Genomic DNA, 16352 nt, shown 5'->3' on the forward strand with positions numbered 1-16352 from the left:
AGAAACTGATAATATTGCTATTTTTTTTCCAGATATGTATGACGTCATATGCTATTTAAAATGCTAACAATGGGAATAAATTAGTACAACCATTAGTAGACCATGATTTAACAAAATTAAAACAATAAAACAAATTAAAGTGGATTTATCTCAATAAAAATGAGTGAACTAGTCAATAAAATGAGGCCACAAATAAGTGTGGGATCAAATTCCTAATTCCTGGCCATGAAATCTTGTGCAAAATATGTTTTTGACCAGTATTTACAAAATCTAAATTATGCAGTCTAGTTTACCTCCAGCAGAGGACGCAATTTAACAATTATAAGCTGACAATCAAGTCAGAGCCTCCCTCCATTCCAGTGTATTGTTAAAAGATTTTAAAAGAATCAGACTTTACATTAGCTTGTACTGAAGGGCACTGAGAGGCACCCTGTTTAGATCGTATTTATCATGTCTTATAGCCTATGTCTTGTAGGTGAGGAATAAGACGACTCGGACACCAGGGCTAACAAAGGGGTTCCCTTTTTCATTTCTTTTTTTTTTTTTACTGAATGTTATTTTTCAGTTTGTGTATATTTCTTTTAAACATCCGTTAGTGCATATGGTTTCTATAGGTATTTATGACAAACAGTAGTCTGAATACATGTAGTATAAATGCACAAACGCTATAGCTTAATCACAAAAATGCTGTATTCCATTAGGCCTACTCCTTTAATACATTTAATGCATGTCCAAATTATTAATATAATGCAGTTTGAAATGATGGGCTACCACAATACCATAGTGTTACTACATTGAATCCATGTTAAACGATTTGTAGATTGAAAAGCCTTCTGTTTCATTGTGTTTCTCCTGTTTGTCAGGACTGTCTCATTTGGCTTTCTAAAACTAGTTTAAATCAGTAATTTGTGTTCTTCGCTGAATTTAACTGCGTCACACTGGATCTCACAGCGCTGTTTATAAAAATAAAAATAAAAATTACTTTGAGCTGAGCGGATAAATTGTCAGTGTGCCGCTGTTCAAGAGTAGCTACTTCGTTCCACTTTTGGCATTTAAACGTTAAACGTTCAAGGAAAATTATAACCCAGTAATACACTTTTACTCACCAGAATACACGATTAGCATCCAGGATTGAGAATATCTTTGCATTTGGCAAGCTGAATACCACTACTTCCACTGTCAGTAGAAGTCTTGTGGATCCTTATGTATCTTGTTCGGTTTCACTACTGTTACCATCAGAGGCGTAATACAAATTGCAGGCCACCCCACAAACCACAAGCCATAGGTCCCACAATATTGGAAATATTTCTGTTTAAAAACATTAAGGCGAGTCAATAGATATCAAGCAATGTGCAAACTTTGCGCAAGTTATGTCTGTGAATGTCTTAACTTAAGTCAGTTAACCACATGCGATTGCTTCCTGGTTTCAGATAAGCCAGCAAAGTCATTTCTGGTCAACTGTATTGTGCTGTAACGGGGAGCGTCCATTGCTTGGTTTCTCTACAAAATCCATTTGCAACCTGAAGAAAATTCTGAAAAGTCTGGAAGGGCCAAACTTCCACATATATTATTTCAGGAATGACAGGAATGACAGGAATGGGTGTTAAATATTACGCAAGTAAATCTGCAAAATGTTTATGTGACTCATTACTATGATTTACAGTGATAACAGAACAAAATATATGACGAGATGTCAAAAACAGTCATAACAAGTCTAAATTCAGAGTAACAAAATTACAGCAGTAACAAGTACATGTTGATTGAATATATTTTACAGCATTTACAGTTAAATATAAAACTGAATCTAAATTCAATTTAAAAATGCTTCAAAATATTTAATACATTGTTTCATTGTTATACCATTAGTAACTTATTTCATTTGTAGTTATATAATAGGCTAATTTACCCTCTTAGGCTGTTAGTGTCAGAGCATATTTATTTATTTTTTAAATGACATGAGACTTGTGATTCCTGCACTTGATATACTTTATACTTCAGTAAAGTAAATGTGAAAATAATTTTTTATAATAGTCTTTTGTTATTAAATCCATAAGCAGGACAAAAAAAAGAGAGGGAGTTGAAATGGCAGTTGAGCTAATGAGTGATCCTCTTTTGCCATCTACTTATTATAATGCATTATAATAAGTAGTCATTTAATTTAATGTCATTTTCATCATAAAAGTTTTTGTTTTCCACCAGGAGACAAATTTTGGCACACTTTTTTATATCATTTTCATGAATAAAAAGTATATATTCAAAGTGAATTTCACTGCCATCTCTTAATTTCACAGCTGTAGATTTGAGAAGGCTTTAAAATATTGTAAGTGTTTAACAATGTGTTCATGACTATGAAAGAAAGTTAATGATTATCACAAATACCATTGTAATGTCATTTAAGAGATTTTAATGTCATTTAAGAGTATCACTAGCTAGATAATGTTAGCCTAAACAGTTATGATAGTGTTTAGCTGTCAGCATTAAAATCTACAATTACATGTATAGGTACTCTCCTGGTATTACCAGGCTCTGCATATAAGTCAAGTCAAGTCAAGTCTGGTTTATTTGTCAATTCTTCCACATGTACAGTACATACATACAGAGAATCGAAATTGAGGTTCATAGTTCAGTGGAGGTGAGAGGGGGCAAGTTTGGTAGGGAGTTTAGCTTCCTGACAGCCTGGTGGATGAAGCTGTCCTTCAGTCTGCTGGTCCTGGCCTGGAGACTCCGCAGTCTCCTCCCTGATGGCAGCAGGCTGAAGAAGCTGTGTGATGGGTGGGTGGGACCACCTGCAATGAAGAGGGCTTTGCGAGTGAGATGGGTTCCGTAAATGTCCTGGAGAGAGGGGAGAGAGACACCAATGATCTTCTCAGCTGCTCTCACTATGCGTTGCAGAGTCTTTCGGCAGGACGAGTTGCAGGCGCCATACCACACAGTGATGCAGCTCGACAGGATGCTCTCGATGGTGCCTCTGTAGAAGGTGTACATGATGGGGGGTGGGGCTCTGGCTCTTCTCAGTTTGTGGAGCAAGTAGAAATGCTGTTGTGATTTCTTGGCCAGTGCTGCAGTGTTTTCAGTCCAGGAGAGGTCTTCTGTGATGTGCACACCCAGGAACTTGGTGCTGCTCACTCTCTCCACAGTTGCAATGTTGATGGTCAGAGGAACGTGCTGAGTGTGCACTCTCCTGAAGTCAACAACAATCTCCTTCATCTTCTCCACGTTCAGAGAGAGATTGTTGTCACTGCACCACTTGGCCAGGCGGCTCACCTCGCTCCTGTAGTTTGTCTCAACTTTGTTGCTAATGAGACCCACCACAGTCATGTCATCCGCAAACTTAATGAAGAGGTTGGAGTTGTAGGATGGTGTGCAGTCATGGGTCAGTAGAGTGAAGAGGAGGGGGCTCAACAGACTTCCTTGGGGGGCCCCAGTGTTCAGTGTGATGGTGCTGGATGTGTTGCTGCCGACCCATACTGCCTGAGGTCTTCCAGTCAGAAACTCCAACAGCCAGTTGCACAGCGAAGTGTTGAGCCCCAGCTGGACCAGTTTGTAAATGAACTGTTGAGGGATGATTGTGTTGAATGCTGAACTGAAGTCTATGAACAGCATTCTGACATATGAGTCCTTTTTGTCCAGATGTGTGAGTGCTGAGTGGACGGAATTGCGATGGCATCATCGGTCGACCGGTTGGTGGTGCATGTGGTGCATGACCGTTCAAAGCACTTCATGAGGATGGGAGTAAGTGCAACAGAACGATAGTCATTGAAGCAGGATGGAGATGGCTTCTTCAGAACTGGAATGATGGTGGTAGTTTTGAAACATGTGGGAGCAACAGCCTGACTCAGTGAGATGTTGAAAATGTCTGTGAAGATATCAGTGAGTTCTGCTGCAAAGTCTCTCAGTACACACCCAGGGATGTTGTCAGGACCCGGAGCTTTGCGTGCATTGATCCTGCTGAAGGATCTCCTCATGCTGTCTGGGGTCAGCGTCATCACCAGGTCGCCGGGAGGAGGTGGAGTCTTCTGTGCAGTGGTGCTGTTTTGTTGCTCAAATCGAGCGAAGAAGGTGTTCAGCTCGTTCAGCAGAGAGATGTTGCTGTCTCAGGTCTGTGGTGGGGGCTTGTAGTCTGTATCCCCTGCCACAGGTTCCTAGTGTCTCTGCTGTTGCTGAATTGATGGGCTATCCTCCTGGAGTGCTGTCTCTTAGCCTCTCTGATGCCATGGGACAGGTTGGCTGTTCTCAGGCCCACCTCATCTCCAGCTCTGAAGGCAGCGTTCCGCATCTTCAGGAGTCTGTAGACCTCCCCTGTCATCCCTGGCTTCTGGTTGTCCCGCACAGTGATGGTTTTTGTGACCGTTACATCATCAATACATGTAAGTAGTGACAGTCTCTGAGTACTCCTGGAGGTCAGTGGTGTTATTGCATGTGGCAGCCTGCTTAAACATGGCCCAGTCAGTTGTGTTGAAGCAGTCTTGAAGAACCTCTGATGATCCTTCTGACCACACTTTAATCAGTTTGTGAACTGGTTTGGCGACTTCAATGAGTGGTCTTTAATGGGGGGGGGGGGGGGGGGGGGGGGCTTTGTAAGCTCCTCTCTGTGTGGTGTAAACAAAGTCCAAAATGTTATTACCTCATGTTGGAAAGTTAATGTGTTGGTGTATTTTTGGAAACACACTCTTTAAGTCAGCATGATTAGAAAAGCATCGGGGTGTGCTGTCTGCTGCTCACTGATGTGCTGGTACACGTTCATTTAGTGCGTCGTTCCTGTTGCTGTTGATCGGGGGAATGTAAACCGAAATGAGCCGTATAGCAGTATATTCCCTCGGCAGATAGAACAGCCGGCACTTAATAATTATAAACTCCACCAGAGGGTGAGCAGTGTTTGCAGATCACAACAGCATCGCGGCACCACGCATCATTGATGTAAACTCAAAGCCCACCGCCGCGAGAGGATGAGAGCTCTGTCCACTCGATAGCACGTCAGCTGTTGCTGAGCCACGTTTCCGTGAACACAAAAACACAACAGTCTCTTACAGTCCTTGGAGTTGAACGTAGTAATCAAATGCATACCAGTTTATTGTCCAACGAGCGTACGTTAGCCAGTATGATGGTTGGGATAGATGGCTTGTGTGGGTTAGCCATTAGCCTTGCCCGGATACCTCCACGCTTGCCCCTCTTCTGCTTCCTCTCACACCGCTTGTGGCGCATCAGCTGTGGGCTACTGAGATGCAGTAGCAGACCGAGATCCCGCAGCTGTTCCGCGTGCGTGGAGTTTAACTGTAAAAATGCGGTTCTGCAGAAATTCAGCAGAAACTCGTGACTGTATGCGCGCTTACAGACAGGTAGATGCGATGACGACGAAAATGCCATTCTGTCGGGACAGAGAGAAGCAGCTGCGTGTGAACACGCTGCCATCTTGGTTGCAATTTGAAATTATATGTTATTAAATAACATGAAAATGTATGTTAATGAATGTAAGTTAAATTATTATTTACTGTTGTCAGCAACACAAACAAATGAGGAACACTCAGGTAAGTGTACAACAGGCTTTATTCATGTAGGAGCAGAGGATAAAGACGGCAGGAGACGGTGAGTATCAACAGTCCAGAAATTCAGGTAATGGAACTTAGCTAATGGAACTTTGCATAGCACAGATAGATATATCTGTATAAGGAGCAGTAACCTTGAGACCAAACAATGTGAGAGTGCTAAGTGCCAGATTATAAAGACCTTCTGATGGCGCTGATGGCAGACAGGTGTGGTGTGGAACAGTGAGTAGGTGTGAGCCATGGAGGATACAGGGAAATTAATGCGTAGAGGTGACTAGTCTTGTGACGGGCAGGAAGACATAAACTGGTGAGCTTGTGACAGTACCTGCTCCTCCCGGAAGGCACAACCTCACACCAAAAGGAGTGAAGCAGAAGAGGTAGGGTTTGGGTCTTGGAGTTATGGCAGGAAACAGACAGGTGAACCGACAGCGGGCACTGAGACTGATGAAGGAGGACTGAGCGAACCTTTCAGGGACTCAAGATATACAGGAGATCTGGATGGGGCCAGCAAAGAAGAAGGAGAGATGGACTCATAATTGAGCTCACTGAAGTGAGCGCATTCTGTAGTGGACTTTGGACTAGAAGCAAACTCTGGAGTGAATCCATGGATTATAGCAGGATCTTGGCAGAGCTCAGAGGTGAAAGCGAGCACCACACTGAGCTTGTGGGTTGGAGCCTGCACTGGACTTTGTTCAGGGGCTGGATCCTTGCTCTGCGCTTTGGTCTGGAACAGATACCCTCTCTAGGCTAAACTCGGAAACAGGAGCCCGGTCTGGGCCTGACTCGGGAACAGGAGCCCTCACTGGGCCTAAATTGGGAACAGGAGACCTTTCTGACCCTAATTCTTGAACAGAAGTCTTCTCTGTGATAAACTTGGGAACAGGAGCCCTCTCTGGGCTAAACTCAAGAACAGGAGACCTCTCTAGGCCAAACTCAGGAACAGGAGCCTTCACTGGGCTAAACTCAGGGTCTGGAGCATTCTCTGAGATAAACTCTGGAACGCAAGCCTCCTCTTGACTCTGGTCAGGGGTTAGAGCCATCTCTTAATTCTGGTCAGAGGCTAGAGACATCTCACGACTCTGGTTAGGGGCTAGAGCTGATCCAAACTGTGCTCTGAGAGGGATGCATAGTCTGGATGGGATTCTTGTGCAGACTTTTGGACTAAAGTTACTTTTCCACAAAGGACCAGATGGAGTGGATATCAGGCTAGAAGTAATCTGTAGAGGGGAGACTAAGTATGTGGAGGATTTAGTTGGGGGCTCTGGGTGAGCTGGAGCGATCCTGGAACTGGAGAGACATCACGTTAGTCTTCATCTACTTCACCAACACAGAAAATGGAACCCATTACTTCGAGGACATGATTAATAAAATCCACCAGGGGCAACTCATAAACATCCGTGAGCATAAGGATGATGAGCAGATCATCATCCAGCACATTCAGCAAAACGTGATTCATCACAGAATTGCTTCAACTTACCAAATGGACATGTTCCACAAACTCCTCTACATACAGTAGCTCTCCAGAGTACGTCCATCTTGGCAGAGATGGAGCAGATACTCTGTGGGAGGGCAACTTATTATAATCCATATTTGAGGTCTGGTCTTCTGTCGGCAACACACACAAACAAGGGAATACTCAGTTAAGTGGCAAGTAACAACAGGCTTTTCAGATTCACGGGCGAGCAAAAGATAAAGGTGGCAGGAGAAGGTGAGTACCAGCAGTCCATAAATTCGGGTAACGGAACTTAGATGAGTTAATAACAAGAGTCCTTTCTCTGTCTTTTAGATGGCGATAGAGCAATAGGATCGAAGGAATGCAGGAGAACAGAGACAACATCACAGGTAGGTATAAGGAGTAGTAACGTTGAGACTAGATAATGTGAGAATGCTAAGTGCTGGATTATAAAGACCTACTCATTAATTTCTGACAAGATGAGAGTTTTCTGTGAGGGCCTTAAGAGTATCTACCTATATAAACCACAACATAAAATTAGCTTTACCAGAAGTTTACGAGTTGGCTTATCTTTCTGCAGAAGTTCTAAAGCGCACTCTGTGCTTATGTATGGTCAATTCACTATTGTGAATTACCGCCACCTATCTCTCAAATGGACCATTGACACTCAATCTACAATCTCAATTAGGAGTGTCAATGGTCCACTTTAGAGACAGGTGGCAGTAATGCACTTATAAGTCTGCAGTCCACCATAAAGCAAGAAGAAGAAGATGCCTCACGTGCCTGCTGCTGAGAATGGCACAGGAGGACACTCTCAGGAGAGTTCTAACAGTTCGGAAATTGCATGAATCAAAACAATATAAATACTGTTCAGTTTCTTGCACAGACCGATCATTTTGTGTCTTTACACGTCAATGTATCATCACAAGCCACAGGGTGTAATTTGGTTTTGTTTGTGTGTGTTTTCTGTTGTTTTAGCCATGATTCACATCCACTTACATTATAAGACTGATAGACTGCAATAGTTTGAGCTAAAAATCTTGGTTTGTGATCTACTGAAGAAATAAAGTCACTTACATCTTCGATGCCTCGTGGGTAAGCAAATAAACATAAAATTTCCTTTTTTGGGGGTGAACTATCCCTTTAAATTATTCACTTAATATTTCTCTTGTGACCCGTACATAGTGGAAAAAAAATTGGGGAAAAAACACATTTTATGTTAACCAGGTTGTTTTTGACTGTCTCCGTTTGAAATAAAGCTGCTCTTAACGGAGTATTTCACTTCCAGAATAAAAAGTTCATGTTCATGTCTTTCTTAGTTCAGTAGGAAAGACATTAAGGTTTTTGAGGAAAACATTCTTGGAATTTTCTCTATATAGTGGTCTTCAATGGGAGCCAATGGATCCTCTTTTCTTTTCTTTTCTTTTTGACACTGCTTATCTTGTTCACATCTACTTCTTCAACTATCATTTTCATCTGATGTGTTGTTGTCTCGTTGGCCCTATAGTTGTCTATCGCTTTTTCCAATTTGGGTCTGTCTCACGCAAGGGTCTTGCATGAACACATTCATCTTTTATCCTGCTTATGATTCTATCCCTGGTAAGCGATTCACTCAAGTTACTGAATTCAAAATCTTTCGCCTTCTTTTATGATATTTACAGTAACAGTATGTCCTTATTCACTGGCTCAAACTGTTGTAGGCCCATCTAAAGCAGAAGCCATTACAAACCAGGCACGAGGCCAAAGAATTACTGCCAACATAACACACACATTCTCCTTCCTCCCTCATCTGATTCATCTCCACTCACCTGCCATAAGTACCAAGAAGTGTGCAGTCCAAAGATAAACTGTGTGGTTAAACCAAACCTGGTTTATCTAAGATATACCAGAGTTATGCATGACTGTACTGATAAAAAAAGCAATGAATTATACCTTCAAAAATATTAGTAATAACGGGGAGAGAGTGATTCCCAGCACATAAATGACTGACTTTTGTTAGGTATTAAAAATCTACTGTCCATCTTTTACCTATATGTACCTAAAATGTTGATCATTAGGATAGTTTAGTACTTATGATAGAGACAGACATTTTTATTTTCATACTATTTTAATCTATATTTAGATGGTAATGTAAGTCATTCCATCTAACACTCACAAGCACAGACATGTGCTCTTATCGTTCAATCTCAACATAAAGAACTCAACATAACATTGATTTTGTAGATTATGTAGTTTTAACGATCTTAGAGGTACATGCTTCTTATATGTCAAAATCTCTTATTTATATATTTTTTTCTATATAAAATAATATAGTAAAAGAAAATAATATTTAAAACAAATAACAGATATCTATATAACATTAATGTAAAGAATATATATTTTATTATTATTTTTTGACTATATATTTGTACTCAATTTGTACTCAACATTTAAATAACCATAAAAAGCTTGACTTACAGTTCAGATACAGTTTGTCACAATTATTTTATTTATTTATTTATTTAAAAAGCTGAAACTTTAAATTAAGTGTCATTTCATGTGTATTTGCTCAAAATTAATAATTATTATTATTGAATATAATTTTATTATATTCTTATATATTTATTATAACATATTTTATTATAATTTATATTGAAAGCTGTGATATACAAGTTAATATATTGTCACATATTTTTTAATATATGAGAGTGGCAATTCCTTATGTACTATTCAATATATTGTAATATATGAACACATATTAACACATATATTGTTATATATTGATCATTCATATTTTAGGAATTATATTTTCTTTGCGTTAGGGTAGGCTTCCATTCTTATATCAAAACATGTTACCAATGAACATCTGCTCGAAAGTAAATATTTAAAGAAGGTAGATATGTTTTTATAAATGGTTGTTTAGAAACTATAATTATCAGATATGCCCCTCTTGTAAGTCAAACAGACACTAGATAGCATCAGACACACACTGCATATTTTGAGTATATTCAGAAACATAAGATAAAATCAGTGATTCCATGCAACTTTTTTCACTTTCTTATAGTAAACCTACAGCTTGAGTCAAAGTTAATGGAAATCTTTTACAGTCCTTTATTTACCTATTTGCTTTACTTTTTGAGCCTTTAAGCCAATATGTAGGACAAAATGTTGAAATATGTATATATATATATATATATATATATATATATATATATATATATATATATATATATATATATATATATATATATATATATATTTGGGGGTTCTAATACCTAAAGATATTAATATTGATATTACGCCACTAGTTTCTAAACTTCAGTCAGACATATCTACAGTATTTACCATATTTAGACTTAGTTTCCAGTACTGAATCAATAAAAATGAATATACTCCTATGTTCCTTTTATACTTTTTCCAAACATACATATAGAAATAAGCAAGCAGCATTTTACAGATTGGGATAGAATGGTTTCATGATATGGTGAGAAAAAAAGAAAGCAAAAAAAAAAAAAAAAAGATGTTACAATTAGAGAAGGGAAAAGGGTAGTCTTGCGCTACCATGATTAGAATAGTACTACCATGCAGCCCATATATCCTTTAAAGGGGGGGTGAAATGCTATTTCATGCATACTGAGTTTTTTACACTGTTAAAGAGTTGGATTCCCATGCTAAACATGGACAAAGTTTCAAAAATTAAGTTGTACGTTTGAAGGAGTATTTTTGTTCCAAGTATTTGTGTTTTTGGTTGCCAGGGCAAGACAACCCTGCACAGATTACTAAAAAAAAAAACAGCATTAAGGGACCAGTGGATGGAGTTTATTTTTACAGAGCATCAACGGAGTTGTGCAAGTGTTTTTGTTTGTTCCCTGCATTTCGAAGATGCTTGTTTTACAAACAAGGCCCAGTTTGACGACGGATTTGAACATCGTTTATTTCTTAAGGATAATGCAGTCCCAACGAAAAAGGGTCACGATCGTGTGTTGGAACCGCAGGCGGTGAGTAAAACTGCTTCAAATATCTCTGTGTTGTGAACTTAGCTATCGGCGCGTGAGCACATCAAGTAAACAACATGCGATGTTGTCATCAAACTGCACTTTCCACATGTACAGCTTAAAAAAATAAATAATAAAAAAAAGACGACATAGAGTGGAACTTAGTCATTTTCCAAAACCGCTAAGCAAATATTTACAGTTTCATTACATACCACATAGAGACGCCTTTGCTGATGCTACTCTTGTTAAATTTCAGCCTCTGGATCTGTGTTTCACAGCTTCCAAACGCTCTCAACGCGAAAGCCTACTGGCGCTCGTGATTCTTTAGCTCCGCCCAGAGCCATATAGAGAGAGAGTTGCGACAACGGAAGTTCGAAATGTTTGGTTGTCACGTGATTCGTGTAGACTTCAAATAGTTCCAGGAAGTGCTTTGGCGGCCATTCAAACTGATAGAGTAGAGGGACAGAACTGCGATTTCTGGTAATAAGGAGTCAATAAATGCATTTATTTTATATGTTTATACAACACACTGACATATGTACGTAGCATGAGTATGTAGTTACAGCGATGTTGTTTTTAAAATATCAAATCGGGTAATATTTGAGGATTAGTGTTCAATTACCGTTATTTTAAAAACGTATTTCAGGCTAACCTTAAGTTTTATAAACACGGGTTCCTGTTGCCTTTTTACGTTACATATTGTCCTTTTTTTCACTGATCTCATGTTAACTCATGTCATATTGATGACTTTCAGGTAGTACAGAGACAGGCTGGTGACAGGTGATTTTCAGCTCGCTCCGCACTATGGGTCAATTAACAGTTACCAGCAGTAATTAGCATGTTAAATAAATGTAAAATGAAGCTTATAATTTATAATTCTTACAATTACATATAGTAATATAATTATGTATTATAAATAATATACCTATTATATCTAGTATAATTCTTACAATACTTATTCATGTACACAATATATTCAGGTTTAAAACAACTTAAGCATGCTCGTATATAAACATGTACACTGCCATTCAAAATGATGCTGAAAATTCAGGTTGGCATCACAGGAGTATATTCCATTTTAAAATAGAAAACAGTTATTTTAAATTGTAATTATACAATTAACTATTTACAGCAATTCATTAATACATTTCTAATAAATGTAATAGCATGACAAGCATTTTGTATGTGTCCTTTCTTTCATGTTGTCCTTGCATAGTCTCCACCATGGTTTACTGTACTGCATGGGGATGCTCCACTCGGTCAGAGAAAGGTGTGCGAATGTATGGCTTCCCCGCTGACATAGAGAGGAGAAAATAATGGTTGGCTCAAGTCAGCAGGAGCAATCTAAATACAAATAAAAATTACAACAACAAAAAATTGTTAGGTAATTATACTTAAATTTATTAGCACTTTTTTACATTGACAATGTTTTACTAGAAATAAGGAACAAGCAAAGCCTTGCAAAACCCAGGGAGCTGAGACTCAGGGTGAGACATTGCAGGGAGTCATCAGTGTTACCTATAACTGTGCATTTAACCACCATGTGATATGTACTGTATGTGGGTAGACAAAAAAAAAGGTGTGTGTGGAAACTAAACTGAAGTCAGTATGCAGACAAATTGCGGCAAAGCAATTTGTCATGACCAAAAAATTCAAGAGTAGGCTGAGACCAGATGCTATTCCCACAATCTTTGTACATTGTCCTGTGGTCAAAAAGAGGAGGGCCCTGCTCCACGATGCACCCCTAGACCTGTGAACATACAAGAAAGGGCTACTGATTACAGCTGTTATTTCAGGTGATTCATATATAATAAGTACAAACTCGTACTAGTAAAGTGATGTGATATTTTCAATATTTAAAATTAGCAAAACCATGTATTCTACCTCTATCAGTTTCAAAGGTTGAGGAAAAAAGAACAAGGACACTCAGAGAAGGGAAAGTGAGAGTGAAGAAAAAGGACATGGCTAGAGAGGAGAGACAGGGACAGGTGACACTGCCCAGTCAACCAGCAGCAAGTCAGTCAGCAGCCAGTCAGCATTCCAGTGAACCATCAGCCAGTTACCTGGGTCTATTAAAAAAAATGTAAGAGACCAGAAAAAAAAAAAAAAAATCAAACAATGCAAAGGCAGCACTAAGAAAAATAATGAAAATTCAGCTATCAAAAAAAAGGTCCCCTCAGCTCTCCTGACCTGCATCCTCACTGATGCTCCATCACAGAACAGTGCAGTGGCACCACTAATCCTCCACCCACCAGAACCCACAGAATGTTACAGTATGTTACTTTTATACACTAACAAGTTTAAGTATATAATACAGTATTATTATATAATATAGACAGGTAATAGTAAATGAATCACAATGACTAAAAACACTCCACCCATGTTTTTGCAAACTCAATTCACTCTAAATGTATATCAATAGGGTGCATTTTATTATTAAGTAATTTAATACGTGTAATAAGGAACAAACTTTATAACCTCATTTTTACCACTTCCACTCACCGCTGTCACACGTTATATTGAACTAACGTAATAGGCTATGTAACGTTAAGTAACTTTCCCCACCCTGCAAAAAAAATATGTTTATACTCCTTTTTTTCTAATTGCAAACACGATGGATGAAACTGAATTATGAGAACAGATTTTACAATTATTAGGGTGTTCGTTACTAACTTCATTCAGCTCCAATCCTAGCCTAATCTGTTAGTTATCTGATAACAAACCTTAAATCTACTCATTTAATGAGTGATAATCTACTAGAAGGTTTTAATTTGCAATTTATTGTTACTAAGGTGTACTGATAATATTCAATCTTATTTTTTAAACGTCTTACCTGTTAAAAGTGCGTCGCGAACGGTTTGTTCTGCTGCATCTCTACGGCGCGGCATCGGTTTGCTGCTACTTCCGGGAACTATTTAGAGGCTCCACGAGCCGCCATTGCTGTAAAAAAAGCGTTCCATTGGAGTCAATGGAGTTGTCGCAACTCTCACTCTATATGGCTCTGGCTCCGCCCACATGTCACGCCTCTAGGTGCTCGTGTTTTTCCGGGAAAAATCGTTACAGACTATCTTTCTCTTATAAATATAATAAAAATAAACACTTTTTGGAGTTATGAAGGGTGCAGTACTACTCTATAGGTACTCAAGATTAACAGGATATTGAGTGAAAAAGAGCATTTCACCCCCCCCCCCCCTTAAAGTGATAATTCACCTCAAAATTTTAATTATCTGATTAATTACTTACCCTCATGTGGTTCCAAACCCGTAAGAACTTCATTCATCTTCTGAACACAAATTGAGATATTTTAATGAAATCTGAGCATTCTCTGACCCTCCCATAGACAGCAAGGGTACATCCAAAATCAAGGAATTAAAACTCAGTAAAGACATCAGACATGCATCAGGGATTCAACCGTAAATTGTATAAAGCAACAAAATCACTTTTTGTGAGCAAAGGAAATATAAATAGTGACTTTATTCAACAATTCTGCTTCCGTTTCAAATGACACATGCTGCATGCTACATCTGACTTTAAGTCAAAAAAAACTTTTTTTTTTTTTTACAGTGTAGTTAATGCACAAATATGCTTAAATATTCCAGAGTTTACTAATAGATACTGCTGACATAGGTCAAACAACATTTGCACGGTGAGGACGCAATTTGCATGTGAACCCAGCCAAAGAAGTCAAGACTGATGTTGTCGCACAGCTATTGAGACCTTCTACAATCAGCATGGACATAAAGCTTTTTATATCTGTGATCTGATATACTCATGATGGTGTGCACTGCAGTATGGAATGCTCTTATTCTCAGAAACAGCATTGTACCACTTTATCTGCATTGTGCAAGGCCAAGTCTCTTACAGCGTTGTGGATATGGTACATGTGCACAGTTATTGAACAAAGATTGTTAAGTACTTGTTAACGGTGCATATTTAGAGTAATTTAAACAAACCTTTAAAGCCCAAAATATGCATCAGTTTTCATGTGTACAGCTGAACGCATTGTCTTTCAATGTACAGTCAAATCAAAACTTATTCAGACACCAGATTTATTTTTTATTTCTTTATTTTTTTACTAGTGAGTGCAGGACACTATAGTTCATTTATGTAAGTAAGTAAGCAAGCAAATAAACTTTAATAATATGAGAAAGATGTGTAGGTGTCTGATTAAATTTTGGTTTGACTATACTCCACTTGATGGCATACATTTGCAATGTAAGAAGTATATGCACAGTTATAAAAACTGGGTTGCAAGCGACTATGCTGATGCTACAAATTGAATTACATCATGCATAGCTACTGTACTGATACGTTAGCATACACATAAAAACTAAACCAAAAATATATTGTAACCCTAATTTTCCTTAAATGGTGTTTTTGTGTGTTTAAATAACAGTAAACTACTGGCAGTTACATTTGCCAGCATAAAGCTGTTATTCTACAGTGTACCTAGTATTGTAATCTGTACCAACAGTTTACTGTAGAAATATTACAGTACCATGCTGTAGAAAATATAAGCTTTACAGTATAATACTTTCATTGCACTGATATTTTAGTATTCCAACTGTAATTTCATAAGCTCTTTGTTATTGTATTCCAACTGTAATGTCATATGCATAAGCTTATTACCGTACTGTAAAATGTGATCTTAACATTGTAACACTGCTAGAAGCTAATAATTTACATTCTCAAATTAAATACAACTTAAAATTATTTGAAAACAAATTGTTCAGAAAGGAGACGGCTTTAAAACATTAGGCTTTTATTAAAGCATCTTTAATGACACTGTTTCCACTCCACCAGCGAGACTGGACTGAAAGTGCCTAAAATGTAATAATAGAGAAATACAGATACATATATATATATATATATATATATATATATATATATGTTTCTTTATCTTGTTGAATGGAGGTTCTTACTACAGACGTACTAGTGGGCTCAATGAAAAACACTTTAAGGGTCGTCTTTTTGCTGCATGCAGATAAAGAGATTTTTAAGATTTTCTTCTCACGGAAACAGATAAGTTGCCCTCAAATGTTCTCAATAACATAAGTTTTTCTTAAGAAGAAAATCTTAAAAATCTTTTTTATCTGACTGAATTGGTGCTTCTTGCTAACGACTGATAAACTCAATAGAAAACATTTCAAGCGTTGTCTTTTTGGTGCCTGTATAGTCTAGATGACCGTAAAAATCATAAGCTTAGCATGCAAACTATTTAGGATTGAAGTTTGGAATTTATCTTAAGAAATGTCATAATTTAAGGAGATTTTCATGAACCTGGCCCCTAAAGCCCACCGAATGAGACAAATTGAAAGTAGGAGCTGTTAGGAAGGACCATACAAATGTAATGCATGTGAAGTCATTGGGTAAATAAATGGA

The sequence above is a fragment of the Carassius gibelio genome, chromosome B22 (genome assembly GCF_023724105.1).
Source record: "Carassius gibelio isolate Cgi1373 ecotype wild population from Czech Republic chromosome B22, carGib1.2-hapl.c, whole genome shotgun sequence".
Taxonomy (NCBI): domain Eukaryota; kingdom Metazoa; phylum Chordata; class Actinopteri; order Cypriniformes; family Cyprinidae; genus Carassius; species Carassius gibelio.